Source organism: Ambystoma mexicanum, chromosome 5q, assembly GCF_040938575.1.
Source record: "Ambystoma mexicanum isolate Mex_15411 chromosome 5q, UKY_AmexF1_1, whole genome shotgun sequence".
In the NCBI taxonomy this organism is placed as follows: Eukaryota; Metazoa; Chordata; class Amphibia; order Caudata; family Ambystomatidae; genus Ambystoma; species Ambystoma mexicanum.
In genome coordinates this window covers 739,894,350-739,922,206 of record NC_090933.1, presented here as the reverse complement: position 1 = coordinate 739,922,206, position 27,857 = coordinate 739,894,350, and the positions used below count along the sequence as shown (strand labels likewise).

The 27,857-nt window shown below is 41.2% G+C and overlaps 1 protein-coding gene across 3 annotated transcripts in view; it reads right to left on the bottom strand.

Annotated features, from left to right (window-relative positions):
- Positions 1 to 27,857, bottom strand: part of HNF4G (hepatocyte nuclear factor 4 gamma) — an 836,697-nt gene that overhangs the window by 34,813 nt on the left and 774,027 nt on the right. The window lies entirely within an intron of this gene.

Sequence of the window (27,857 nt, the reverse complement as noted above, 5' to 3'; positions counted from 1 at the left end):
AAATAAAAAACTATAACCAGTTAGAATTCGACAACAGGTATCTAACAATCTGCAACAAGCCAACAGATAGAACATTTTTTGTACTGTGTCAAGTTTACATCCGTTATAGTGCTTTCATTTGCTTTGAAAATATCTTCATAGGAGTCATAGATATCTAGTAACTCTTCTTCTTTTCTCCATGGTTTAAAAAGTTGTGGCATAGACATGTAATATAGTTTTTTATGTTGAGGAGTTTTTAATGACAATGTGATATGATTAATTAAGCTTCCTTTGGTAAGTATCACTAAGCTGCCTTCAAAATGTGTCACTCTGTATCTACCTTTGTTTTCATCTGGTTTTATATTATTTTTGTATGTGATGTTTTGGGCTATGTGGTATAGACACATGGTTTCCAAACTGGTACTTCTTTTTGAGAAGTATGTGTCTAGTAAATTGTTTTTCAAAATGTCTTGGCTGTTGGGATCATTTTTGGCTATTGTTTCTATGTCCTCATATGATTTGAGAACTCTTTTTCTAGATTTAGCAGGACCAAGACTTAGCCATACTATATTTTCAGATGTTCCGTACAAAGCACGACCGGTTAAACGGTCTGCAGCTTCATAGCAGCCACATTCTCCATGAGAGAGCATTTTTATGCCTAAACTGTACAATTTACGTGGCAGTGTTTTGACAGATGATAGGTCATCCCAGAGGTCTTAAAGCTCTGTTTTTTCTGCTTTGGTTAAGTAGGTGTAACATATCGTGCAACTGCAGTGGAATTGTCTGCAATGTACTGCACATCTATGCTGGCATTCCATAAGAGGGCAATGATTGCATTGTAATCATTGATATATTTTGCTTTTTCTGTTCTTTTTATGTAATATGTGTTCCTAGGTGATTTACCTTTGACACTATGTCTAACTGAAGGCATGACGTTGTTTACTTGACCTGTTGTTGTAACTGGTCTAGGGAAACCAAAGCAGCATTTGGTGTTTGTTTGTTCGTTTGTTTGTTTTATTACTTGTATTGCGCGCCAGACCCAAGGGTATTAGGGTGCATTGTATGAGATCACTCACAGCTTGGTTATACATAGAAATACATTTACACTTAAAATATGGTTGTGCATAATCAATTTACATACATACAGTATCATTTTTACAGAATAATTACAGATAGGGGGTTCTGGCTATAGACTGAGAGCAGAAAAGTGTTATCTAGAGAGAATCTAGTGGACTGTATGCAGGGCGAAGGACTAGTTAAGCAAGATGTCATGGGACTATTTAGAAGTCAGCTTCTTTAAGCAGCTTTATTACGTTGTGGCGGAATTTAAGGTATGAATGCTCTACTCTAAGGAAGGAGGGTAACGAGTTAACTTGGAAGATACTGCCTCCAACTCTATCCAATGCTGAATCTGGGAATCAGAAGACAGTTCGTGTTGGAGAATCTAGTTGTTCTTGTTCCCAGTTTTGTGACAAATCTATTCCATAGATAGCATGGAGCTGCCTTATTTATGCATTTGTAAATGAGGGAGGCAGATTTTTAATTTGATTTTATCAAATGTGGACAGCCAGTTGTTGGCTCTACTGATCTCGGAGATGTGTTCTCTCCTTGCAATACCAAGTGCAGCTCTGAGAGCGTTGTTTTGCAGGAATTGGATTTTCTTGATGAAGTGTTTGTTCACCCCGAGGTACATGTCAATTGCAATAGCCGAGCTTTGATGGTATAAGTGCTCTGGCAAGGGTAATACAACTGTCATAGGAAAGGAAGGCTTTCCCTGCTCTGATCAGTGTGCAGGTACAGGTTTGTTGAAGGAGAGAGTGGAATCCAGGTAGAACCCCAATGTTTTTACTTCCTTGGCGACTGAGATAACATTATGGTCAATATGAAAGGCTGAGTATTTGAGGCTCGATTTTTTGAGTGTCGATGTGGTGCCTAAAATGATGATCTCTGTCTTGTCATCATTCAGGCATAGTCCATGGGTGGCCATCCATGCCTGAATGATGAGATAAACCTTATTCACCAAGGCAAAATCCTTATCATAATCAGCAATAAGAGATAGGAGGATCGTGTAGGTGATACCTAGATGGTCCAAATCATCGAAAAGGGGTTTGGAGAAAATGTTGTATAGTGTGGGTGGGACACAGGATCCTTGAGGCACACCACATGTAATAGGGAGGGGGTCGGCTGCAGCCATAGGTGAGAAGACTCTCATAGCACGATCACTGAGAAAGGATTGTATCCACGCTATGGCTTCAGTAGAGAAATATGCTGCTGAGTCCAGATGGCTGCATAGGACGTGGTGATCAACCAAAACAAAAGCGGCCGATAAGTCCCGAAGTAGGATAAGGGCTGATTCTCATTTGTCCCTAAATTCATCGATCTGGGCCTTCAAGTCAATTAATGCAGTTTCTGTCCCATACTGAGGCCAAAAACCTAATTGTCTTGTCCCCAGTAGTGAGTTTGATTCCAAGTGTTTTTGAATTTGTGACTAGGCCATTTTGTCTATGATTTTCAGGAGAAAGGGTACCGTAGTGATAGGTCGGTAGTTAGTAGGAATCAAAGGGTCTAGAGTCTGTTTTTTTAATAGAGGGAGCACCCAAGATTCCTTGAGGTTAGTGGGTATGGTATTAGTTGCGAATGATGCATTCATGATTTTGTGATAAAAGATGACAGATCTCTGGCTGCATCCTTTATGAGTTGGGCAGAGCATTGGTCACCCTGACAATTCGATGGTTTTAGTGATAGTATGTTTCTTTCTCTTTCGATTATGGTGACTTTAGAGAACTTGAATCGGGGCAGCTTGACAGTGTTAGTGGAGGGATCTGATATAGTTCTATTAGGCATGTTGCTGGTTAAAGAGGTTTTTTTATTGCCAATTTTTATTTTTAGGGTCGTAACTTTGTTAGCCAGTGCTTGCAGTATGTTTGAACACAAAAGTTTGTCCTTTGTACAGTTGCCTGGCACAGGTATTGGAGCTTCTAACTCTTTAAGGATAACGAAAAGTTCCTTCATGCTAGAATTAGCTTGGGCTATTCTAGCATTACAGGTTTCGCGTTTGGCTAAGAGTATGTCATTTTTGTATAGGGCTGTGATGGCACTGTGATTAGTCTTGTTTTCTTCAGACGGGTGTGTTTTCCAAGAAATCTCACATGACCTTTTTTTAGTATGTAAAGTTTTCAGATAAGGTGTGTACCAAGAATTGAGGTGGGCCTTAGGTTTACTTTGTCTGAGTTTGAGTGGCGCTATTGTGGCTCAGGATGTGGTCATGATATGATTGTATTCCTTGACCAATGTGTCGGGTCCCAGGTTTTCTGGCATGGCATTAAGCGTTGGTAGGATGAGAGGGAGTAGGATGTTGCAAGTAACGTTCTTTTTAATTCCAAGTGGGAATAGGTGGAGTTGGTGATGGCGGCATGGCGATAGGTTTTACAGTATCTAGGGTGAAGGTTATAAGGTAGTGGTCCAACCATATCTGAGGGGATATGGAAGAGATGGTAGAATTGCAGTTGTGGTCTGCTACCCAATCCAGAGTACTTCCTTTTGTATGTGGCGGGTGGAGCACTTTCTGGGTGAAGCCTTGTTCTGTTAAGATGTTAGCCACGCTAGATGCGTGTGCATCTTTTGGGTCGTTATAACCTAGGTTAAAGTCTCCTAGTAGTAAGACTTGAGCAGAGTTTTTTAGGTTATTGGATGCAATATTGAATATGTCGTCCTCAAACTTTCCAATGGGGCCTGGCGGTCTGTATATCAGATGGATTGTAAGAGTCTGGGAACTATTTATGTTGAGTTTGGCCGACAAGTTCTCATAAGATTTGGTATCTAGAAGTGATATTAGTCTAATCGGTTTGGTATCTCTTACAATGAGTGCGATGCCTCCTCCTCGCGTATCAACTCTATCTGATCTTAAGATAGTATATCCCTTGGGGATGGCTATTAAGAGAGCTGGTCAAGCCAGGATTCGGTGATCGCTAATAAGTCTAGTTGTTCTACCTGTATGATCTCCGCTATCTCAGTTGCATGAGCGACCAAAGATCTTGCATTTATTAGGGCACCCTTGAGACTATTGCAGGATGAGGCTGGAGATAGCGAGCCTATATTATTTTGGGTAATGGAGGTTTTTATGATCAGAAGGAGTAAATGAGGGTTGATCTTTAGATTTATAGGTAGGCGTACCTGGTATAAGGGAAGATTATTACTAGAGGCAAGGATTATAGCTAGAGGTTCGTAGAGTTTGGAAAGTCTCGACCATAGTCTCCCATTTCTATCACGAGTGGTACATGGTGGGGTCAGTATGGGCTCTTGCACGATAAGTTCAGTAGGCCTTTGTTTACTTATGAGGAAAGAAGGTAGGGCCGTGGTGGAGTTTAAGGTACTATGATGGTGGGAGTCTATCAATATGATCACTAGCGACATAGTGGCTGACACAATAGTAAGGAGAGGCAATGGACTCCTAGGAATGTGCATGTTTAGGTGAAATTGCGGATGGGAGCTTAAGCACTCTATTCACCAGAGAAGGGCAGAGTCTCTATTTGCATGCATCAGCAGTCAAGGCAATTGGGCATGTAAGCAGCAATCACATTAGGCCAGTAGGCGGCAATCAAATTGGGCATGTAAACAACAATCACATTAGGCTATTAGGCGACAATCACATTAGGCAATCAAAATTGGGTATATAAGCAACAATCATTTAGGCCGGTAGGGAGCAGTCAGAATGGGCCAGTAAGCAACAATCACATTAGGCCAGCAATCAAGTTGGGCAATCAAATTGTGCATATAGACAAGAATCAGTTAGGCCAGTAGACGGCAATCAATATAGAAGCAGTATATTAGTCATGTAGGCAATAGTCGGGCAATAGTACTAGTATTATGTTGGTTTTAGGTGCCCAATACAGTGAATATTGACTTATTTAGGTAAATAATGGCATTGGTCTAACAAGCAGTAGCGACTTAGTACTTAATCCAATGTTCTGCACCTGTTTGAACTCTATATCAATTTCAGTCCTAGTGTCGACATAGATTGCTTCAGGAAAAGTGTATGTTCAGTGGCATCATGGTCTTTCATAGATTGTGCGTAGTCTTAGGGCAGGATGGGCTGAGAACCGAGTAACAATGAGGGATTGTATAAAGGCTCAGGTGCAAGCATGTGTGGTTTGCACAGTGTACAGCGCCGTGCTGCTGGTGCGGACAGGAGGGGCCTTGCTCTGCGTGGGCCTTAGGCATGGCGGGCCGGCTTCCGCCTCCGGCTCGCCTAGCAGCCTGTAGGCACAACAAATGAAGGTTGCTAGGCAATGTAAACAAAAATGTGAATTCCGAGTGGCGGCCATCTTAGGAGCAGGTAGGCAGAGCAACGGACCATACCTTGTAGAAGGGGTAGTAGGCCTGTGTAGTGTGCCACAGTGCTGCAGATGTCGGCAGGAGGTAATCAGCTGGGCTCGAGTGTGCGCGTGGGGCACAGATTCAACAGAAGTCTAGCTGTCCCTGCAGCATGACGACTTCACGGGCAGGCAGAGCAGCACGGCACTGCTGCTGCTGGGTGTTGCAGGGCTCCGGCCCTGGGGGAGAGTGGGTTTAGGTGCAGACAGGAGGGGCCTTGGTCTGTGTGGGCCTTAGGCGTGGTGGGCTGGCTTCCACCTCCGGCTCGCCTAGCAGCCTATAGGCACAACGAATGAAGGTTGCTAGGCAACCAATGTAAACAAAAACCATGAATTTTGTAGTATTTGCCTTAGTTTTTATATTTGCAACAACAACATTTTCCACATTTGTGTCTTTGAAATGTGCAAGAAAGTCACTATTTGTTGTCTGTAAAGGAATTTCACAAGTGACATATTTTTTGATAAACTGTAAAACAGTGGCATCACTGTCTTGACCAAATTTAGGAGCATCTTTAATCCATAAAAGCATGTGCATATTCGGTGCTCCTCTGGCTTGGTATTCTTTTCTCCAAAAGAAGTGTTGCACTTCTCTGAGGGGAAGAATAGTTGTATTACAAATAAAGTGCAGCACAGCATTGAAGCGATGATGGAAATATCTTGAAACATTAACAGGATCTAGAGAGCATAGTTCTCCAGGTGTTAGTATATCTATGTTTGTTTTGTTTTTGTTTGCTATTCATAGGAAATCATGTACATTTTCCCATGCTTAGTCTGCACAACTTAATGTAACAAACCAAGTGGGTGAGCCAAGGCTTCTTATCATACAACGTACATCTCTGTGACGTCAGAACCAGTATTCTTTTATACCACGCATGTTTGCTAACAGATTTGTAATGCTTGATTGTAGAACCTCATCTTTTTCTTGCACTTTTTGTAGTAATTGCGTAGCTGACATGTTTTGAAAATGGGAACCCTGATTTCAATGTGTGTGCAACTCCGTAGCATAGAGTTGCTAGTTCACTTTCAAAGAGTAGGTGGAATATGTATTCCACATTTTGTCTAAATCTGAGATCTTCAGAATACATTCATAAAGAGCGGTATTCTGATGCTGTTATCTGAGTGGGTCTATCATCGTACCTTCCTCCTTTCCCAGTAGGAAAGAGTAGAGGAAAGGCACGTGCTTCTATACTTTTTTCCCATATGCTGATTGGTGATCCTTTGGTTTGTCACATTTGGTATGTTTCCAGTGCTTCATCTATGGTGTCTTTAGAGTGTAATGGATGAATTGTATAATGGTCTAAAATATTGGATACTGTAGCAGGATCTAGAAGTTGAAATTGACCAGTTTCTGGTGACTCTTGAATTATTTCAGTGGTTTCCCTCAGGTTTTCTTCAATATGAATTTCTTTGTAGTATTCATTATTGTCTTTTACATATTGCAAGGCTTGTCTAACTTTATGTAAGTCCACGAGTTGCTGCCAATTTTTTTGTCATTTATAGGTACAGCATTTACTAAGACAAATAAAGATTTAATTGGATGTTGCACTCCCAGAGTGTGTACATTTTCTTTCAGATCTAATGGTAAATAAACTACTTTGCCACGAATGCCTTTCACTAACTCAGAGGGAGGTAATTTTGCTGTTTTTGGTTGAAGGCGTATTATTGCTTGAAATGGGTGCACTGTTTGAATTATGATGCTCTCATATAAATTAAGTTGTTGCAGGGGTTTTGGTAATGGGAATAATTCCAAGTTATTTGTGATAGCGCGTGAAGGAGTTTGGTTGTTGTCAAGTTTGGCAGTGCAGTAACTACAAAGTATTAAGGGGTCAGTTATTTCGTATTTGTTTTCTGCTATAAGGTAGAGAGCTAATTCAAACCATTTGAAATCTTCATTGTCTTCTATTTTGTATGTTATGTCTACAGTTTTTGTGCTACTTTTATAAAAAGTTCTGCGGCAACACACACACACACACACACATAATTTGGTAGTCAGCGGATGTACTTTTAAATTTTAGTAGTTCTTTTTTGTATGTGTGTAGTAGAAGGTTGCCATCTGTACACTTGTTGCTAGTCTGTTGTAAAGCTATTGCATTTTGTAAGTGGTTTTCACTTCCAAAATATTTTCTCTGGAAATGCACTATTTCTTTGAGTAGGTCTTTGGCTGTACCATGTAGAAGATTGTTATTTAATTGGCAAGTGCTACAACAGGACTTTTAGCATAGTACAGTTTATGGACTAGATTTTTTATAGTTGAATGATGTGTTGATAACATTATGATATGATGGAAGGTGCTTTTGCAAGTTGGTCCTGAAATGCAGGCTAATGAATGTCCTTGTAGTCCTGTGTATTTGCGGACTGGACAGGTATACATATTTTGTAGTAGTTTCATTTTGAACTTGTCTTTGCCTTTCACATACTGATTGAGGAACTGGTGTAAAGATTTGAAAGATTTTTTGGCAATGTTACACATTGACGTGCACACCCATTTGTACACTGGATGTTTTGGTTCAGTCGAATGGAGAGGTGATACTGAGTTTTCTGAGGATATTTTTGTAAGCAGCATTTCTTGTTCCATTACGGTATTATTACATTTTTCATACCCTTGTACACTGCTATGCATGGCAATTGTGTTTGTTTGCTTTTGGTTGTATGCTTCTTCATTAAAATATGGTTCTGTGCTTGTGGTGTGACTCCACTCACCTCCACAGATATTTAAGAAGTTATTTTTGTTGAAATTCAGTTTATTGAGAAGTATTTTTTGTAGTTTAGTAGTCAGTTTTGATAGTGGTTTCATTCTGTGAAGAAACAAAAAAAAAATAACTTCCTTCTGAGAAGGATTACACTGTCTATGAGAGCTTCTTAGATTAGTTTTCTGCATGATTTGTCTCCTGTTTTTATAAGATTCTGAAGGACTCTGTGGTGGAACATTTTTTGTAAAATACTTTTTTTGGTATGGTTACTTGCCACTACATCAAGATTCATAGGAGCCGTGTTAGCATTAGTGATAGCTGAATTCTTGTTACTCACGTTCTGTTTTGTTTTACATTTTGAAAGAGGCAAAGTTTCTGTATTCGAAGCTTGTTTTGTTTCGCTTAATGACTGTGTTAGCTGTTTTGTTTGAACTTTTTATACAAATTCTGCTACAGATGGATGCTTATTTTGGACACTTTTATTTTAATTTGCTCTACTTCTGTGTTGATTTCTACGGAGTTGCTTTTTGGTAGGCATTCTTTGAGGTCTGTTAGAAAAACAAAAAAGGTATGGGTTGGGCTGTTGTGCAATGTATGTGTGCTGTGTGCATGAGTGTCTGAGTATGATGGTAAGGATGCATGTGGAGGTGTGTGACTGTGCAATGGACAGCTACAACAAGTTGGGAAGGCTATTCTTGTATTTGTGTGTTATATAGTGGGGTTCAGATGACAATACACAGTAACCTAGTGGTGAGGAGAAGCACTAATACTAAATCTAATGGTATAGAATTAAAACAGTTCTTTGTTCTGCAGTACTAACATTCTAGGGCTGATTCATGGAATTTGTGCGCCGAAAAACAGGGATTTGTGTGCCATTCTGCCCGCAAATCCCTGTTTAACAAATGGGGATTTGTGGGCAGAATGGCGCACAAATCCCTTTTTTTCAGCGCACAAATTCCATGAATCAGCCCCACAGTGTGTTTGAGTAACAGTTAGAACATTATGGCAGTATTGTACTTACTTTTTTGTATGGAAAGAGTAGGTTTCTTCTGAGTTGTTGCTTGTACTTCAGATGCTGCTGCTTTTCAGGAGAGTGGTCTTCACTGCAATTGTAAAAGAAATAAGTTAGTAATTTTGTGTGTTTATAGCACTGTTGTTAATTTAGACGTTGATTTTTATGTTTTTGTAGTAGTAGTGTTTTTTGATAACTGAACATTGTGTGTGCATGTAGTTTCCTTTGCCTATGTGCAGCCTGTATATTTTACTTAGAATCTGTTAGTTGAACATGCTTTGCAAATGAGTATAATACTAAGCGTATGAAACTCACTTGGTTTCTTAAGGCTGTGTTATTGGATGTTAGGAGATAGAGGAAATAATCATATACTTATTTTGCTATTTTTATAAGGTAAATGGCAGAAACTGGATAGAGAAGCATTGAATATATGTATTTGTGAAGGTGTGGGTAATAGAGCAGAAGGATGTGATGTAGAGTCAGTGGTGTTGTTTCAGCTGGGAGATTTTCTAATGATAGTGTCTATTTGTGTGAGTGTATAAAGATGCATGAACTCATCCTGGCTGTTTGCAATTTTTTAATACACTACAAAGTGTTTTTCTACAATTATACTGTTATTTCTCCCATCCTTTAATATGAAATTACACTTTTTTGGATAGCTGTGTGTGTAAAAAAAGAATTTGGATAGCAGACATGTTTGCAAGTGACAGTTGATTATAGCAGATGGGAAAAATGACAGTAAGTTCATTTTGTAGGTTAATCAGGATAAGTGGCAGTTACCCTGTTTATATGCATTTATACAAGAGCTGTACTGTGCAGAAAATATGCATGCCTGTAGTTTGTATTCATGCATGTGGATATGCATGAAGCTGCAAGTAGAAACAGTAGTTTTTGTAGTAGGTGCTTTCCAATGACATGAGACTTGTACTCAGAGTGATCAACAGTACATTTGAAGTGCTGAACTATGATGATGGAGTTAGATGTAGAGTTCTTGGATGTGATTGGTAGATGGTTGTGTGACTGCTTAGCTGTATCCAATGAGGGAAAGGTACAGAGAGTGAAGTGGAAAGGGTAGAAGGGCTGTCTAAGAGTTACGTGCTCCAGGGGACTTTAGGGATTAGCCAATCAGGTGTTGAGGTTGTGAATTTGTGGTGAATGAGGCTGTGTGTCGTGAAAGTGGCAGAGGTGGAGAAAGTCAGGTTGTTGGTGGTTGGAGATATGTTTGTGCATGGTTTGGAGCAGTATGCTAAAAGCAGGAATGTGGCAAACAATGTTGATGTTAAAGGAGTGGATTTGGTGTGGAGCACTGTGTTTGATTTCAATGTGCAGCGAATTGTACAAGTTTTGCACTGTGGTGCTTTGCATTTGGGCTATGCCAGTGCCCCTACTTTGTTGGCAGATTTGGAACACTTGGTTCAAGCATTAATGAAAGTCCTTCCAAATGCAAAAGTTATATTTTCTGGTTTAATACCTAGGGCAATATGGGACAATAGTTATGTTTCTGTCCTCAGCAAAACATTGCTAGGTGTGCAATCAACCGAGGCATGTTTGCTTCCATGCTTAGAGCTGGTATGTTCTTTTGTAATAATGAGAACATTGATTCTGGTAATACTGTTTATTTTAAATAAGATGGCATTTCTTTATCTTTTATGGGAAATGCTCTGCTGTTTTGGAACATAAGGGTTGCTTTGGAGAAGCTTATGTGAAGATTTTAGGAGTAATATAAGAAAAAAAAATAAAAAAATAAAAAATAAAAGGTCTCTCAAGCATCTGCAAAAAACCCAAAAAAACAGCTCTTTTCAGAGCCACCCTCAAAAGGGAACTGGGACACACTATTTACATTTATCACACACAGATTTTTCTATTTGTCCGCAGCATGCACATGAGAATGAGCAGAGCAAGGGATTGGTCAATAAAGTTTACTGGGTGTGTTGTGTAAGGAGAGAGTTGGTCAGAAGCCTTTTTCCTGAGAGAAGAACAGATAACTATGGCTGTGTGTTTCATAAAACAGATTATCTGGATTTTGGGAGACTCATGGATTAATTGGTTGGAGGTACATGCAGAACGCTGTGGAGTGGCTGCACATCTTGGATTCCCTCATGTGGAAGTGCACTGGCATGGAGTGCGTGGAATGAAGTGGCAGGATTTGGTACCTCGATGTGCTACTTTGGTGACACAGCATCATCCAGGCATAATTATTATTCATTGTGGAGGGAACAGTTTAGGACATGTGTCTGGAATTTTGTTGCAATTTGCAATGAAAGAAGGACTTGGGAAGGTCATGGACATGTTTCCAAATTCCCAAGTAATTTTTTCTCGTACTGCACAGAGACAAATGTGGCTGCGTTCTTCTTCATTTGGTCCACAAATGGAGAAAGCGAGGTGCAATGTCAATAAGGCTGTTTGTGCCTTCTTAAGAGATGTTGGCATGTCCTCTTTTCACAATGAAAGTATTATGTTTCGTAGCACATACATTTTTCACAGAGATGGAGTACATCTTACTTATGCTGGAAATCAAATTTTTCTGCGAAATATACCAAATGCATTACAACCTTTTTTGTAATTGCATTAATAAATTTTGCAGTAGCTGTTAATCATTTGATGTTTTTGAAACACAAAAAAAACCCACCAAAAGGCTCTTTTCAGAGCCACCACTTCTTCCCATAGAAAAGTGCAATGGTTCTGGTAGGGCAGCACCCCCAAAAAAATACATTTCTGCGGATGTCCGCGGACTCCAAAAAAATGCACAGGGTCCTGCACTATTTATTTGTCACTTCTATTTTTAAACTGTGAACGGCAGCTCTGAAAAGAGCCTTTTTTTTGGTTTTTGTTGTTTTATATTTTTTTTAAGGAAGGGACACCAACCACGGGGATAAGAAAGGGCAGGTGGAGAGAGGAAGATGTAGGGTGGGCCTTATTTAGGTAGGTAGCAGACCTTCTCGTGCTCCTTGACCGAAGTCTCGAAAGCACTCCGAAGGTTCTCCCCCTGCAGAGTACTGCGTCACAGTACATACACAATATTGTGAACCTTGAAAGGTAAGGGTCAACAGCATCATGAATGGCCTGTGAGGCAGCTGGAGGGATTACTGTCCCACAGGAGTGTGTCTTGTGGTGACAGGAGTGGAAATGGAGGATGCTGTAGAGGAACTCAACCTACTACGTTTATCGCAAGGTACAACCTTGCGAATAGCCCCAACGTGGAACAAACTTAGGTATCGCTTCATTGATGTCGTACCAAAGCTATGCGAACCAGGCCTTCCACGACTCAGCACCATGTGGCACTGATTGCAGGTGGCCTTATTCGCACAAGCTTTTGGCACTACATCAAGAGTGGTAAATAACCGCCAGACCCAAGACTCACAGCGCGTGCTGGTAGTAGGCACTTCCACTATCTCATTCTCTTCATCCGTCTCCTCTGCATCCTCACGCTTGTTCCCCTCTGCAGGCCCTTGGGGAGGTGATGGTGGTGGAGGGGTGAGGGTGGTGATGAAGCTGAAGCAACCATCAACACCATCTGGAGGACAGCAGGCAAAAGTGAGCAGCAATGCTCTGTCAGGTAGCCAGAAGGACAATGAGGATCTATTCTATGGTGTGGCCTTTTATAGGGGTGCTGGTTCGCGCTTCGCTGACAGCTGGGATGTCTGTGGACACTTCGAATACCAAAATAAGGCTAAAGAAGTTCCAGAAAGTATGTATATCGCCAGGGACATTGCCTGGGACGTGTGCAATGGTGAACCTTTACTGTAAAATCCTTTGGATTGTCCAAAAAAGTACTTTTAAAATGTTCAGGGACCCGGACAGTGTCTGCAAATAAGAACACATGCTCAGCGTGGGTGCGGTCACATGATGACGTCGCGGACATGTTCGCGAATGGGACAGCTGTCCACAGGACACCAAATGTACAGGGACGGTTGTGCGCATGCGTGCAGGTTTTCTACGTACAGTGTTCTGGTCCTCAAACTAATTAAAAGTGCGACACACATGCGACGGAGAGCTACGGACCGGTGCCATATTCGTAGGACCTATGGGTGTGGTGCGCATGTGCATAGATGTTCTACGGACAGTGTGGACACTCCTATTTTAATTAGGAACAGTACGAACAGGTATTGTGTCCTTAGGACACCTCCATTTTGGTTAAATGCGGACATCTTGGACATCGAGTGTGTTCTAAGAACAGTTCCATTTTGATTGTGGACAGTACAGACAGGCATAGTGTTCTTAGGACATCTCCATTTTGGTTAATTGCGGACATGCCGGACATCAAATTTGTTCTAAGAACAGTTCCATTTTGATTGTGGACAGTACAGACAGGCATAGTGTTCTTAGGACACCTCCATTTTGGTTGATTACGGACATTCTGGACACCCGCGCTGTCCGCAGACACCTTAACTGCCTTTTTAAAAAAAAAATAAGACACAGAGGAATAAAGTAACAACACACATAATATTTTATTATTATATACAAATATAAAATTTATGAAAGGGAGGGGGAAGAAGAAACTGACACAAAAACAGGGGAATTAGAGGTTTGGAGAGGATGGATGGGAGGGGATGAAGGGATGGAAGTCTCTTCATAACGTTTTTCCTGGTGGTTAGGGTTTGGGGATAGTTGACTGGGACATGGAGAGGGGGAACCGGTACATGTGGGACAATGATATTTAATGTTTTCTTTTATGTGGTCCTCCACAAAATGTTATAAAAGATTGACATTTTATTGGCATATCCATTTTCTGTTCCATTCGCTAATGTCTCTTTTGCTATATTATTTTCACTGTTTGTATGGTCTGTTAAAAAAAAAATGTTAAGTACACATAAAGTAATAGTTATTAATTGTCTTATATAGAAAAGTGTCTACCATTAGTATCACTGTCTTCACTCATTTCATCACATGGGACATTTTCTTCAAGCCATTCCAAAGTACTGGACAATTCTGTGTAAAAAAAATATTACTTTTAGTGTACCTAATACAGAAAGTTTAGAAATATATAAGAACAATTAAGTTCACTTACTAGTTTCTGGTAGGTTTTGTTGTTACTGTTGTGTAGGTTTGCTGTTGCTTTTTGCTGTGCAGTTTATGTGAGGTAATTATGTTGGAGGCATATCTTTTATGTTTTGGTATATTCCATTCTAGTACATATGCTATTTAAATGGACGGTTGATGTCTTACATATATAGGTTCCACTTCTGATTTATTATTAAATATAATGTATTCATGTGCTGCTTTTTGAACTTGTTCAGTGTTTATATGGCATGTTACAACAATCTAAGATACCCCCTGAGTTTTTGGGGAATGTTGGTCTTGTCTGCGTCTGTCCGCTGATATAGGCACAGTCCACGGACATCAAAATCACTAGTTGGGGGTTCAATATATTCTATGTTACATGTATATAAAGTAAGGGAAACACCTATCAAATTCACACTATGTATATCTATATTCAGTAAAATACTTTGGTAAAGGGAGGTTATGGTTAAGTTGTGCTATTAAAAACCTATGAAATTCAGTAAAAAAACTTTGTTAAAGGGATGTTATGGTTCCAAGTAAAACCGAAAAACACCTGAAATTCGCCAGTTATGGTAAGCTAAGCTACCATAACTCGCACCACCACCGTGCACTGCTAAGACTAACACCCAGGACATCAAAGATGACACACATCACAAAACAGATTTGTTAAAAAATGAAAAAATGCTGTTTTCAGCCTACTCTAATTCATTTTCCAATAGAGGAAAAGTGCAAATGTTTGTGCGCCGAAGCACAAAAACGCTGTACGGAATTGGATCAAATAAGAAACAACTTGTGCATGAAGCGATGACTTGATTTCAGGGAAAGGTTTGGGGTTATTCTGTTGAGTAAATTAAAATGGTGCACCCTTTTCCCAAAATTATAGCTATTATAGCTATATCTCTCATGGTGCTTCAGAAATGAAAAGCCACATTTTCTTTTTTTTATGCTCGATGTGAGCGATTAATGGTGTAATATCAGGGGAATGCATAAATTAAAAAAGCAAAAAAAGTAATTTGGAGGGGGGAAGGGTTTAAATCGCACCAGGCTAGCGGCGGGCATGGGGACAGAGAACATCATGTGAAGTTGGGGAGTTGGGGTTGTTCTGGGGACCCAGTTACAGTTCAGATGCGTTCACATTATCAGGGGAATTTCAGTGAAATCTTGCAAAAATGCATCACAAATGAGGGGGGTCAGGGAGGTAAAAATCAACTCCGGTGGGTGGGGAGACCTAGAGAAAAGGAAGGAGGTACATGGGGAGTGCCTATGAGGACTTAGGTTTTGAGCATTATCACAGTAATGGCCATGGCCGAAGGCAGAGACCAGTGGGCTTGAAATAAACCTATTGTTTTAAAATATACAATGGGCATGGCCAAAGGTCATGCTCACTGGCAATGGCCAAAGGGTATGGTAAGTTGGCCCCAAGGAAACCTATAAGTAGAACATGTACAGTGGACACGGCCGAAGGCCATGGGTAGTGGGCCCTAAAGAAACTTATTGGTGCAACATGTACAGTGCTCATGGCCGAAGACCATGTTAGTGGGCCCCAAGGAAACCTATTGGTGCAATGTGTACAGTGACCTCAGCTGAAGAGCCTGGCTAGTGGGCCCCAATGAAACCTACTGGTGCAACATGTGCAGCGGACACAGCCAAAATCTACAGAGGGAACGGCCGACGGCTCTGGCTTGTGGGCCCCATGGAAACCTATAGGTGGAACATATAGCTGGCTGAATGCCGTGGCCATCGACCATGGTCAAAGGCCATGGCTAGTGGGTCCTAAAGAAACCTATTGGTGCAACATGTACTTCGGGCATGGCTAGTGGCCCTTGAATAAACTATGGTATAACAAAACCCTTGAAATTCACTGAAAAAAACTTTACTTAAAGGACAGTTAATGTATCAAATTGAATGCAACAAAACTCTTGAAATTAGGTGCATGTGCGAAGTGATGATCATCTTAACTCTAGGATCTAATGAGTCAGTTATGGGTAGAACATGTTCAGTTTATCAAAGGAAGCCTGAGGGAATCTCAAGTCGCGATCAGAAAAATATATACATCACACAAAGAAATAAGTGATAGGGGGTAATGGGAGGGGGGTAGATAGGTAAAAAGCAATTGAGTGGAGTGAGGGGACCTGAAAAAAAGAAGGGAGACACGTTTAATGTCTTTGAGCATGTTGAAGACTTTAATTCTGAGCATTTTTTCCATTATCACGTGAATCGCTGAACAGCTACTCTACCAAGGGAATTTCCGCTACAAGAAAGGATACCTGTGAAATTAGCACATGAATACGGAGTTAGAAAAAAAAAAGGTTTTACATCTGCAATACCTACGTCTACTAGGCATGGAGCAATAGATGCTTGGTAACAAATGAATGGTTTTACATGGTGTGACATGGCCGGTGGCCATGGCTAGGTGGCCCAAAAGAAATATATTGGTGAAACACACACAAAGGCCACGTCCGAAGGCCATTGTTATTGAGGCCTCAGGAAAATATGCAACATGTTCAGCCATGTCCACTTGCCATGTCTAAAGTCCACGGCTAGTGGGCCCAAAAAGAAAATCAATTGGTAGAACTTGTGCAGTGGCCACAGACAAAGGCCATGGCTAGAGGACGCTGGGGAAGCTAAGGCATAGCAAAAACCTTTCAATTCAGTGAAAAACCATTTGTTAAGAGAGAGTTAAGGTGATCAGATTTAAAGCAACAAACCCCCTGAAATTCAGCATTTCAATCAAATCCACCGGTGAGGAAATAAATGTGTCACACGAACAAAACAGTGATAGGAGTAATGGGCAAGAAAGGGGCCAAGGAGGAAAAAGCAATTGAGGGGAGTGGAGGGACCATGGAAAGAAGAGGGGGGCTGTTGGTGAGTACTTTAGAGGATATGGAAAGTTTGGTATGTTCGAGCATTGGCAGGGGAATACCGGGGAAATCCTGCGGGCATAGGTAGATCAATGCTGCCGTATGTGTAGTTTGTTGCCATTATCGGGGACATCCTGTGGGACTGGGGAGAGAGTGAAAAAAGTCATTATACCTGCAGTGATTAACTCTCCTAGTCAGGGGATAATGGAACTCTATGCCCAAGGGCATGGCTAGAGGGCCCCAAAGAAGCCTATTTTTGCAACATGTACAGAGGTCACAGCCATAGACAGTGGCCATTGGCCATGGCTAGTGAGCCCTGATGAAACTTACTGATGCAAAATGTACAGTGGCCATGGCCAAACGTCATGCCTAGAGGGCCCCAAAGGAACCTATTGGTGTAACATATACAGTGTCTCCAAAGAACCCTATTTGTGCAACATGTACAGTTCCACGGCTGAAGACAATGGCTAGTGGGCCCGAAAAAACTACAATATAACAAAACCCTTGAAATTCAGTGAAGAAACTTTAGTTAGGAGAGCGTTAAGGTGATCAGATTTGATGAAAAAAATCTATAGCAACAATACCTTTGAAATTCAGTGAAAACACCCTTGGTTAAGTAAGTGTTAAGGGGATCAGAGGTAGTGCAACAAAACCCCTGAAATATAGCAATCGCATTTCAAGCAAGTCCAGCTTAAATATGCACCTTTTCAGGGGGTTTGTTGCATTGCATCTGATTACCCTAACACTCTCTTATAAAATATTTTTTTCATTGATTATATACCTCTGGATTTATGGGTTATGACTACCCTGTCCTTCGAGGATCAGGACCCCGCTATGCTTCAGGAATTGTGGGATCCATTCCGATATGCCCCACCGCATCAATTTACAAATGGGGAAAGAAACAGCCAAAAATGGATGCGCTGACCCCTATGTGCGCCAAAATCTGCAAAACTGCGTTTGGGTCACAACCAAGGAAAGAATGCATCCCTGTCACACACAGTCAAAGTGGGGGGGGGGGAACCAGAATGCCCAGTGGGATTTGTTACATTCAACATGGAGTAAGGCAGCAGAAATGGGCTAAAAACCGAAAATGCCTTTTTAAAATATAGCTTTGCAACCTTCAATGTGCTGTTTTGGCGCTAGATCCATTTATTTTCCAGTGAATCCTTGAGAGTAAAAGGGTTACAGATCATCCACTGGGGCCTCATTGACTGACAGCAGCTAAGAAATGTATCTCATGAAAAACCAACACAACAATATTTGTTTTCAGTTCCACAGGAAAAATGTGGCTAAAAATGGAAACATGTAACAATTTCAGCTGTACAGAGAGAACTTCAAGCAAAGGCTGGATACATACATAAAGACTGCAAACAATCCCAGCACTCAAGGGAAGAAATAATACTGAATCAAATGTATATGTACTGCATAGAAAAAACATATTTAAAATAACTCAGATAATTTGTTTTTGAAAGTGCAAAATCGCCTGTTTTAAAAGCATGTTTTGTTAAAGGTTTTCTTTCAGAATGATTAAGGATTGCTAATGTAAAAATCCATCGATAAACTGTGTTCATTTTATGTGTTTTAATGAAAGATGTAAGTGAATCTTAAAGTTAACCCAGTCTTGAGTTGATTAACTATTTTAAAAAAAATACAATTCTGCTTTGACAGTTCCCAGCCTGGGAAAGGGTGACACTTCAGGTTGACATTTCACTGCTGGCAGAAAGGCCTAATTGCTATGGGGAGGCCTTGCATACTCAGATCAAAGGCCCTCATTTTGTCGCTGCTTCAGGCACAGACAATAGAAGGCTTGGCCACCCATCCTCCCAGAGGAGGGACAGGATGTGGAGGAGGCTTCTCAGTGAACTTCAAAGGACTGGTCATTTGCTCACTTGTGAAGAAAGAAAAAAAAAACCTGACTTGTGATTTTGGAGTTAATTTGCTTATATTTAACTTGGCAGCAAACATAAGTAAAGGAAGGAAAAGTACATACATTGAAATCTGAATTTATGATAGACATTCGAAGACGTGATTGAAACCTGTTCTGCATAAGGAACTGAAGTTACACCAAAAGACTAATTGCGCCAAAACTATTAATGCTGCAAAGCGGTGATATATATATATATATATATATATATATATACTGAGTTAGGAATTGTTGGGGCAAATCATTATGATTAAAATTGGCAAAATTCCACAGAAAGACAAAGCCAGCTCTCACTGACGTAGGAGTTGTACGTAAATGTAACCCACAAAATATGTAATATGTAATGTTTGTTTCTGATTTTATTAGAGGGCATAATTATAGAAATATGTATTTGTGGGAAAGTTCGATTTTAGTCCAAATAACTAGGGGTGTTTATAAAATATGACATCCCTCACCAAAGGACAAACTTGTGCATAGTTTCTTGCATCTATTTTCTACACCAGCCACCAATTCCAGCTGGCTCACTGCCACACCCATGGGCTTTGTCAAATATCACAAATGCAAGGTTTGTTCACATGCCACTGTCCAGAAGTGTTGTGTACATCCAGTCACTTCTGCTTTGTGTCACATGAAACAGTTGATTATGTGTGATACTACATTTATAGTTTATGTGCTCTGCTGTCCATGTGACAAATGGTATATGGGCAGCACCACATGTAAACTCAAAATGTTGATATTGCAACATTTGATGGCTATCAAAACATCTGACCCCTCTTACCCCATGGTCAAGCATTTCAAGGAACATTGTGCTAATAATGTCTGTGTATTGACCTTTTTTGGGGTTCCCCATGTTGCCTTGAACTCCAGAGTTGGTGATCGAGTGCTTCGGCTCTGCCACTTGGAGACCAAATATATTTTGGACCTGGATACAAAGGTCCTGTTGGGACATAACATAGATGAAGAACTGTCCACCTTTTGGGGGTTTTGTTCTAGCTGCGTCATCTTTGTCCTTGCAAGTTGCTTTATTCATCATTATTTTGGCATTCTCCAATTGTCTGTTTCTTTGGGACAGTAGCTTGCATGTGTTTGTATATTATTTTGGTATGATTTGGAATGTGTGATCCCACACCTATCTGCTTTTCTGGTTAGGGTGCACCGTCCTGTTTTTCCTTTTAGTTTTAAATTAATTCTCTCAGACATTATGACTATGGTAGATTTGACATACACGAGTAAAACTACATGATGTAACTAGGTTGTGCCTCCATCCAGTGGGTCTGTTTGATTCGTAATGATGTTTGCTTTTGTTCTTTAGGCAGCAGCTTATTTGTTTTTGCTTATGAATTTGTAAATGTTTGCTTTTTGTGGTTTTGTTTTCACGATTTGTTGTCGTTAAATCATGAGGGGTTGATATTTTGGTCCATATGTTTAATCAGCCCTTTGTCATGTTTTTTTTATTGGTTCAAAGACGAAGCATGGTGCTCTAGCATTCAGGCAGCCCTTGTTAATAAAATCAAGCTTCTTCAAGAAAAAATTCAATCCCAATGCAAAGCACTACCTAACCAGGACAATATGCCCACTCCCACCGCCTCTACTCTCTGCCCCCATACCCATCTCTTCTCCTTCAGAGAAGTCACAGAAATGGAAGTAGCAGATCTCCTCCAACACATCAAACCATCCACTTGTAAAGGGGACATCTGCCCCGAGACAACATTAAACAATGCACCAAGGCCCTTACCATGATTATCGCAGCATTCATCAATGCGTCCTTCTCCACAGGGGCTGTTCCCCAAATCCTAAAAGAAGCATGGGTCTGTCCCCTCATACAAAATCCCTCCCTGGATCCTGCCTGCCCCAACAACTATCAACCTATCACAACAGTCCCCTTCCTTCTCAAAATCCTGGACAGAGCGGCCCACTCCCAAATCCAACACTACCTCGAGTCCAATGCCATCTTAGGCAAACGACAATCAGGCTTCCGCAAAGGCCATGGCACATAAACCGCCCTCCTAGACTTAAAAAAGCAAGTCAGCAAAATAATGGACAAAGGCAAACCAGCCCTCTTGCTACACCTTGATCTCTCTGCTGCATTTGATCTTGTTGATAACATCTTGACCTCCCACCTCTCTAACACAGAACACTTCTCTAAAGGAGCCACCTCCTGGATTACATCCTTTTCAGAGGGTAGAGCCATGAAAGTATATTCTGACCAAGCGAATGCTCCACCCACCACCATCCACTGCAGAGTGCCCCAGGGGTCATGCACTGCGCCTACCCTTTACAACCTATTCACGAAGCCACTCCTCGACAAACTTGACTCGCTCGGCATAGCCTCACGAACTATGCTGATGACACACAAGTACTTCTACCTCTCACTGGCTCCTACAACCAGGATACAGCTGCCCTCCTGCAAATCTACACTACTATCCAAACCTGGATGGACATCAATGGCCTCTGCCTAAATGGGGACAAAACGGAGATCATTCTCCTAGGCCCGAAAGAAGTACTATACAAAATTGAGAAAAAATATGACAACTTCACCATACCTGTATCCAATGCCGTAAAAACTCTAGGAGTCTATCTGGACTCGTCCCTCTCAATGAATCGCCAGTTCAACACCATTGCTTCGGCCTCTGCCCACACCACCAAACTTATAAATGCCATAAAACCATTTCTTACCTCCCAAAACTGCCCCTCCATTGCCCGGGCCACGATAGGTGCAAAGTTAGACTACTGTAACACTCTCCTCGCCGGCACCTCAAACCAAAATCTACACAGACTCCAAATAGTACAAAATAACGCACACCGCGCAGCCCTCAGCAACCCCAAAAGGGACCACATCACCCAGGCCAGGCAAGCCGCCCACTGGCTCCCGGTCAAGGAAAGGATCAACTTCAAGATACTCACTATAACACATAAAGGCATCAATCGCACTGCCTATCTTATCTGCCAGACACCATTACCAAACACTTATCCACCCGCCCCAAAAGAAGTCACCATGTCAATCAACTCTGTGTTCCCCCATCAAAAGAGCAAACACAAGCAGTATCAGCTTCCCACACATAGCTCCCAAACTGTGGAATGCCCTGCCCAATGCACTGAGAGTGGTCCCCCTCGCTATCCACCTTTCACAAATCGCTAAAAACGACTCTGTTCAACTAGCCCTCCTCATCCCCCACCACACCCTGCATACCACCCATGTAAGGTCCCAGCACTCTGACCATGTAACTAAGTTTTTTTCTGCTACGCATACTCTGTATACACCAAGATCATGTAACTAAGTCTTGTTTTGTATTTTCCTGTAAACACTGTGTGCTATTCTATGTAACCTGCAAGTACCTCTGTAACAGCGCCACAATGCCCAAGGGCTGCTGTGCGCTCTATAAATACTAATGAATAAATAAAACTTTAGCCCAGAGCTAATTCTAGGGGTGATATCTTGGAATGCAAGAGGGAAGCCCTCTTTCTGAACCCTGATTTGGTTAAAAATCTACAAAGGTTTGAGATACTCCTACTGCAGGAAACCTGGTTAATGAAACAACCATTAGTACCCGGCAAGGGTAAATGAGCTTGTTACAAGCAAGCTCCTTGGACCTCGCCTGGGTCTTACCTCACTGAGAAGGCTCCAAACTCAACCGGTCTGGAGTTCTTTCTGCAAGTGGCCACCATGGAAAGGTAGAAGGGACTACGTGTAGTCACTTCGCCCCTTCCATGACTGCCATTTTCTTTGTTTGTTTTTTTTTACATGATTTTAATGGGCACCATGGAAAGGGAGAAGGGACTACTTGTAGTCCCTTCTCCCAATCCCTGGTGGCCATTTTATTTTGCTTTCTTCTTCTTGAGTCGAGAAACAGTTGCAGCGCCATTTCTTAACTCGACAAAAATTGCAATTAGTACCCCAGTACAATGTGCCGGGGTACTAATGGCAATATAACCATCAGCGGGGGGCATTACTGGTCAGGTAATGCCCCAGGGGCTCTGTTAAAGCCCTCACTTCATTCAGGCTTCTAACTACAGCCCGGGGGCATTTCCCGACTGGTAATGCCCCCTCCTCGGGTTATATCGCCTAAATATTAGATGGCTGTAAGATTGATTTTCAGAGTGCATTGAAAATCTCATGGGTAGACATTATGGGGGTGTGCTAATTGCTAAGAAATCAAGCAAGGGTATTCAGACTGATGCAATTGTGACAAATTAAGTCTCAAGGTAAACTACATATGCACTCTCCTCTTAGTGGTAAATATCTATAGGCATCAGGGGTTGCTTGAGAGATTTTTTAGAGTTATTGGTACATTTTAGACTAGACTGGTGGGGGAAAACTGTAAAGGATATCAGTGGTTGTAGGTGGTGATCTATATTCTGAATAATCTGTGTAAAATAAAGCAAAAGTTGTATCAAAATGATTAGTTGCCGACCATTGACCCACTGCATAGTACCCATCTTTGGAATATTTAAAATATGATGACAACATCTAGAATGTTTCCTCATGATATAGTTAAATGAATAATACTTCTTTCATTTGTTCCAGACATAAACATATCCCAGAGAGCATTAGTAGTGGTAGAAATATCAGATCCTATAGCTCTTGTCACCATTGTTCGGAGCACCACTGTCACCGAACACTCAAAAAGGAGGTGACAAGCCCACTCTAGTTCTAATTCGCCACACAGACAGCAAATTCTTTCATTCTTACGGATCTTAATCCATCGCCCAATGATCTCAAATGTTTTAACAGAATTGAATTGAAGACACAACTCTTTCCACACCAGGGGATTGCCGATCAAGTGCTGTATATATGAGGGAACCAGCTGTCTCTCCAATATATATGGAATATACCATTCACTTATGAATTTAGAAGCTATTGATGATCATTTGGTCATGAATTACAGCCTTCAGTGAAACCCTCATGATTCTTTTATAAGACTTTCTAAATCTAGAATATAGATACAGTCTGGAGCACTGGAGCACAAAAGATTGTGGGTATGTTTCTGCAGGAGGAGGATGTTTTGAATGGATTGAGGCTGGGTAATACTGAGGTTGATAGTTGAATGGTTAGGGTCACGGTAACTACACGTGTCTCCTACAGGTGTTTCTTTTTCCTAGATTTCTACTCCGAGGGAGACATTAGTCAGGGCCCCACCTTTTTGAGGTTAAATATGAAATACAGTGATAAATCTTTGAATAGGAATGATGACTCAAAATTGTACAACCATGTGAAAATTGAATGTAATATGGAGGATCCTTTAGAGTGCATAAGATGTGCTGATGGTAAAAATGATTAAGAGTTATTGATATAGTGCTTACGCCTGAGCGCTTTACATAAAAAATATCTACTTACAATATCACCCAAATGAAGTTGGTACACATTTGTTGACCTCGGAAGGATGAAAGGCTCACTTGGCCTTGATAGGATTCGAACCTGTGACCAACAGATCACACACAGATCGCAGGATCGAACAATCAACATGATGAACTATCTCACCGGCTTACTAAGATTGATGCATTAAATTGGCTTTTCGTGTTGATTTTCTCCAAGTGTTACTAAATTGCTTAAGGGGATATTGAATATGGTGATGGGATTGTGGCTGTCAGTGACATGCCCCTCTTATCGAGCATTTTTTTAAAAATAGTTTTGGCTCCCATAGTTCAATTTAGCCACTCGTATGAGAAGAAAATGCTACAGAAAGTATATGTGGGTTTGGCACAATTTTCTGGTTTTTGTAGAGTGACACATGCACTAGAAGCGTGCCCTGGAGCCTATTCTCGGTGCTACCTAAACCTCAGCAATTTAAGGTGATTTAATATAACCAATTGTGGCTACCAAAAAGCAGCCTGCACGGTAATCGTCTAATAGCTACTATTAAACAGTTCCTGACTTAATAAGCATGTCCTAAGCAGTGTGCCTTCGACCACTTGTTTTATAGACAATAAACAGAGCACACCCCTATGTAAAGCACTTAACTTGTCCTGTTTTTTTTTGTGTGCATACACTATGATATAAAGACTAGTTGTAACATTTCAATATCATTATTGGAGGGATGTCTAGACCAGTGGTCCTCAAACTACGGCCCGCGGGCCACATGCGGCCCACGGAGCGCATTTACCCGGCCCGCCGGGTGTTTTAGCCTCAGGACATCCTTGTGTTTCCGAAAGATGCTTTCGGAACACAAGGATGCCTCTGAGAAGTCCCTGCGGGCCGCGTTTACTTTAAAAAACGCAGGGACCGCTGGGAGTAGGCGCACGCAGCGACGTCACTGACGTCCCATGCGTGCGCACGCCCATGGAAACCGAGGCGGAGAAGCGGAGAAGAAAGGACGCACGCTGGAGGTAAGTGTTTACCAGCGGCGCGTCCCTTTGGTGTTCTGACCATCGGTCCTGCTACGGCCGGAGCGGTGGTCAGAAGGGATGTCCCGATACCAGTATCGGGACTGATACCAGGCATTTTTATGGATATCGGGGACTCGTTTAGAGTCCCCGATACCATGCCCGGTACATAAGCCCCGCAATGTGGGGGGAACTATACTGTCAATGTAATGTGGGGGGAACTATACTGTCAACGTAATGTGGGGGAACATACTGCCAGCCTAATGTGGGGGGAACTATACTGCCAACCTAATGTGGGGGACTATACTGCCAGCCTAATGTGGGGGAACTATACTGGCAGCCTAATGTGGGGGACTATATTGCACCTAATGTGGGGGAATGTTGCTGGTATATTGTTTTTATTGGTATTTTACTAATAGCAATTTGGAATCCCTAGGAAACAATGATGTCAAGAAAGAGAAAAATTGACTCTGAGTGTAGGATATTCAAAGAACAGTGGACTTATGATTACTTTTTCATACAGTACAAGGAAAGAGCTGTGTGTCTGATATGCCAGAATATAGTGTCTGTGTTCAAAGAATACAATTTGCGTCGACACTATGAAACTCAACATAAAGATAAATATGATTGTTTGGTCGGAGAAGTGAGAAAAGATAAAATATTAAAACTGAAAAATACATTGACAGCTCAGCAAAATACTTTTGTGAAGCAGAAGCAGCTAAATATTTCATCACTGAGAGCATGTTTTCAAGTTGCCAAGCTAATAGCGCGCACTGCCAGACCATTTGTGGAGGGAGAATTTGTTAAAGAATGCCTTCTTTCTGTTGCCAAAGAGATGTGTCCAGAGAAGGCCGAATTATTTAGTACAGTGAGTCTTTCAGGACCTACACTTACACGGAGGATTGTAGAAATGGGAGACAATCTGTATCAGCATTTGCAAAACCTGACAAAAAAAGTTCCTATTTTTCCTTGGCACTTGACGAAAGCAATGATGTTCGTGATTCTGCACAACTTTTAATTTTTATTCGTGGGACGAATGACAATTTCGAAGTCACAGAAGAGCTTGCTGCACTGCAAAGCATCAAAGGAACAACTACAGGAGAGGATATCTATGAAAAGGTTTGCCAAACTTTGAATGGTTTGGAGCTGGACTGGGCTAAACTAGCCAGTGTGACAACTGATGGTGCTCCTAGCATGGTGGGGTCAAAGAAAGGAGTAATTGCTCGCATTAACCAAGAGATGGACAAACATAATTATTCTCATCCAATAGCCATACACTGCCTCATCCACCAACAAGTGCTGTGTAGTAAATCACTGAAGTTTGACTCTGTTATGACAAATGTGGTATCTTGTGTTAACTTCATTAGAGCTCATGCACTAAAGCACAGACAATTTCAGGAATTTCAGTCTGAGCTAAATGCTGACTATGAAGATGTTCTGTACCACACAGAAGTCCGTTGGCTGAGTCGAGGGAGAGTTTTGAAACGTTTCTATGACTTACTTCCACAGATTACAGCTTTTCTTCTTTCAAAAAACAAAGAAGTACCAGAGCTCAATGATGCAGAATGGAAATGGCACCTTGCCTCTCTAACAGATGTAACAGAGCTATTCAACAGTTTCAATGTGCAACTTCAAGGAAAAGGGAAGCTCATCTGTGATATGCAATCACATGTCAAAGCATTTGAAGTAAAATTAGGCCTCCTCATCAAACAAGTGAAGGAGGAAAACTTCTGCCATCTACCCACAACTCACAATCTGTTAGCGGAAAAACCATTGGTTGCATTCCCAAACAAAACATGTGTGGATTCACTAGAAAAATTGCAAAAGGAGTTCCAATTTATATTTAAAGAGCTTCATCTCCATGAACAGGACATACAGCTTTTCCGTAACCCATTTTCTATTGACATTGAAAATGTGGATACAATTTACCAAATGGAACTGGCTGAACTGCAGAATTGTGACTCTCTGAAAGACGCATTCAAGTCAAGCAGCCTTCATAGTTTCTATGCATCTCTCCCTTCCGAGACATATCCTCATCTCAGGAACCATGCACTCAAAATGGCAACCATCTTTGGCAGCACTTATGTCTGTGAATAGACTTTTTCCAGAATGAAACATCTGAAATCTCCAACCAGATCTAGACTAACGGATGAACACTTGCATCACTTGTTACGACTAGCAGTGACAAATATGGAACCGGACATTGACCATCTTGTTAGCCAAAAGCAGGCCCATAGTTCCCATTGAAATACTGGTAAGTTTGTTGATTTAACTTTACTTGTTCTTCATTTTAAATATTGTATTTATTCCCGTTTTGTTTCTTCACTTCAAAATAAGATATATGCAGTGTGCATAGGTATTTGTTCATAGTTTTTTTTTTTAACTATAGTCCGGCCCTCCAATGGACTGAGGGACCGTTAACATGGCCCCCTGTTTAAAAAGTTTGAGGACCCCTGGTCTAGACAGTGGAAGTATGCGTAAGTTGTAGAAAAGTCAAAACAATTGACTACATATTAAACAAGCATTAGCATTGCCATAGTGTGCTCACACAGACGACATGTTTTAAAATAAAACAAACGCAACTTAAGGAAAAAACAAAAACACATGCACATTAGCACAAACATCGTAATATGTACTTCGCAGCACAGTTTATGTAATCAAACACATAACTGTGCTACATGTGATTGTATGTCCCCT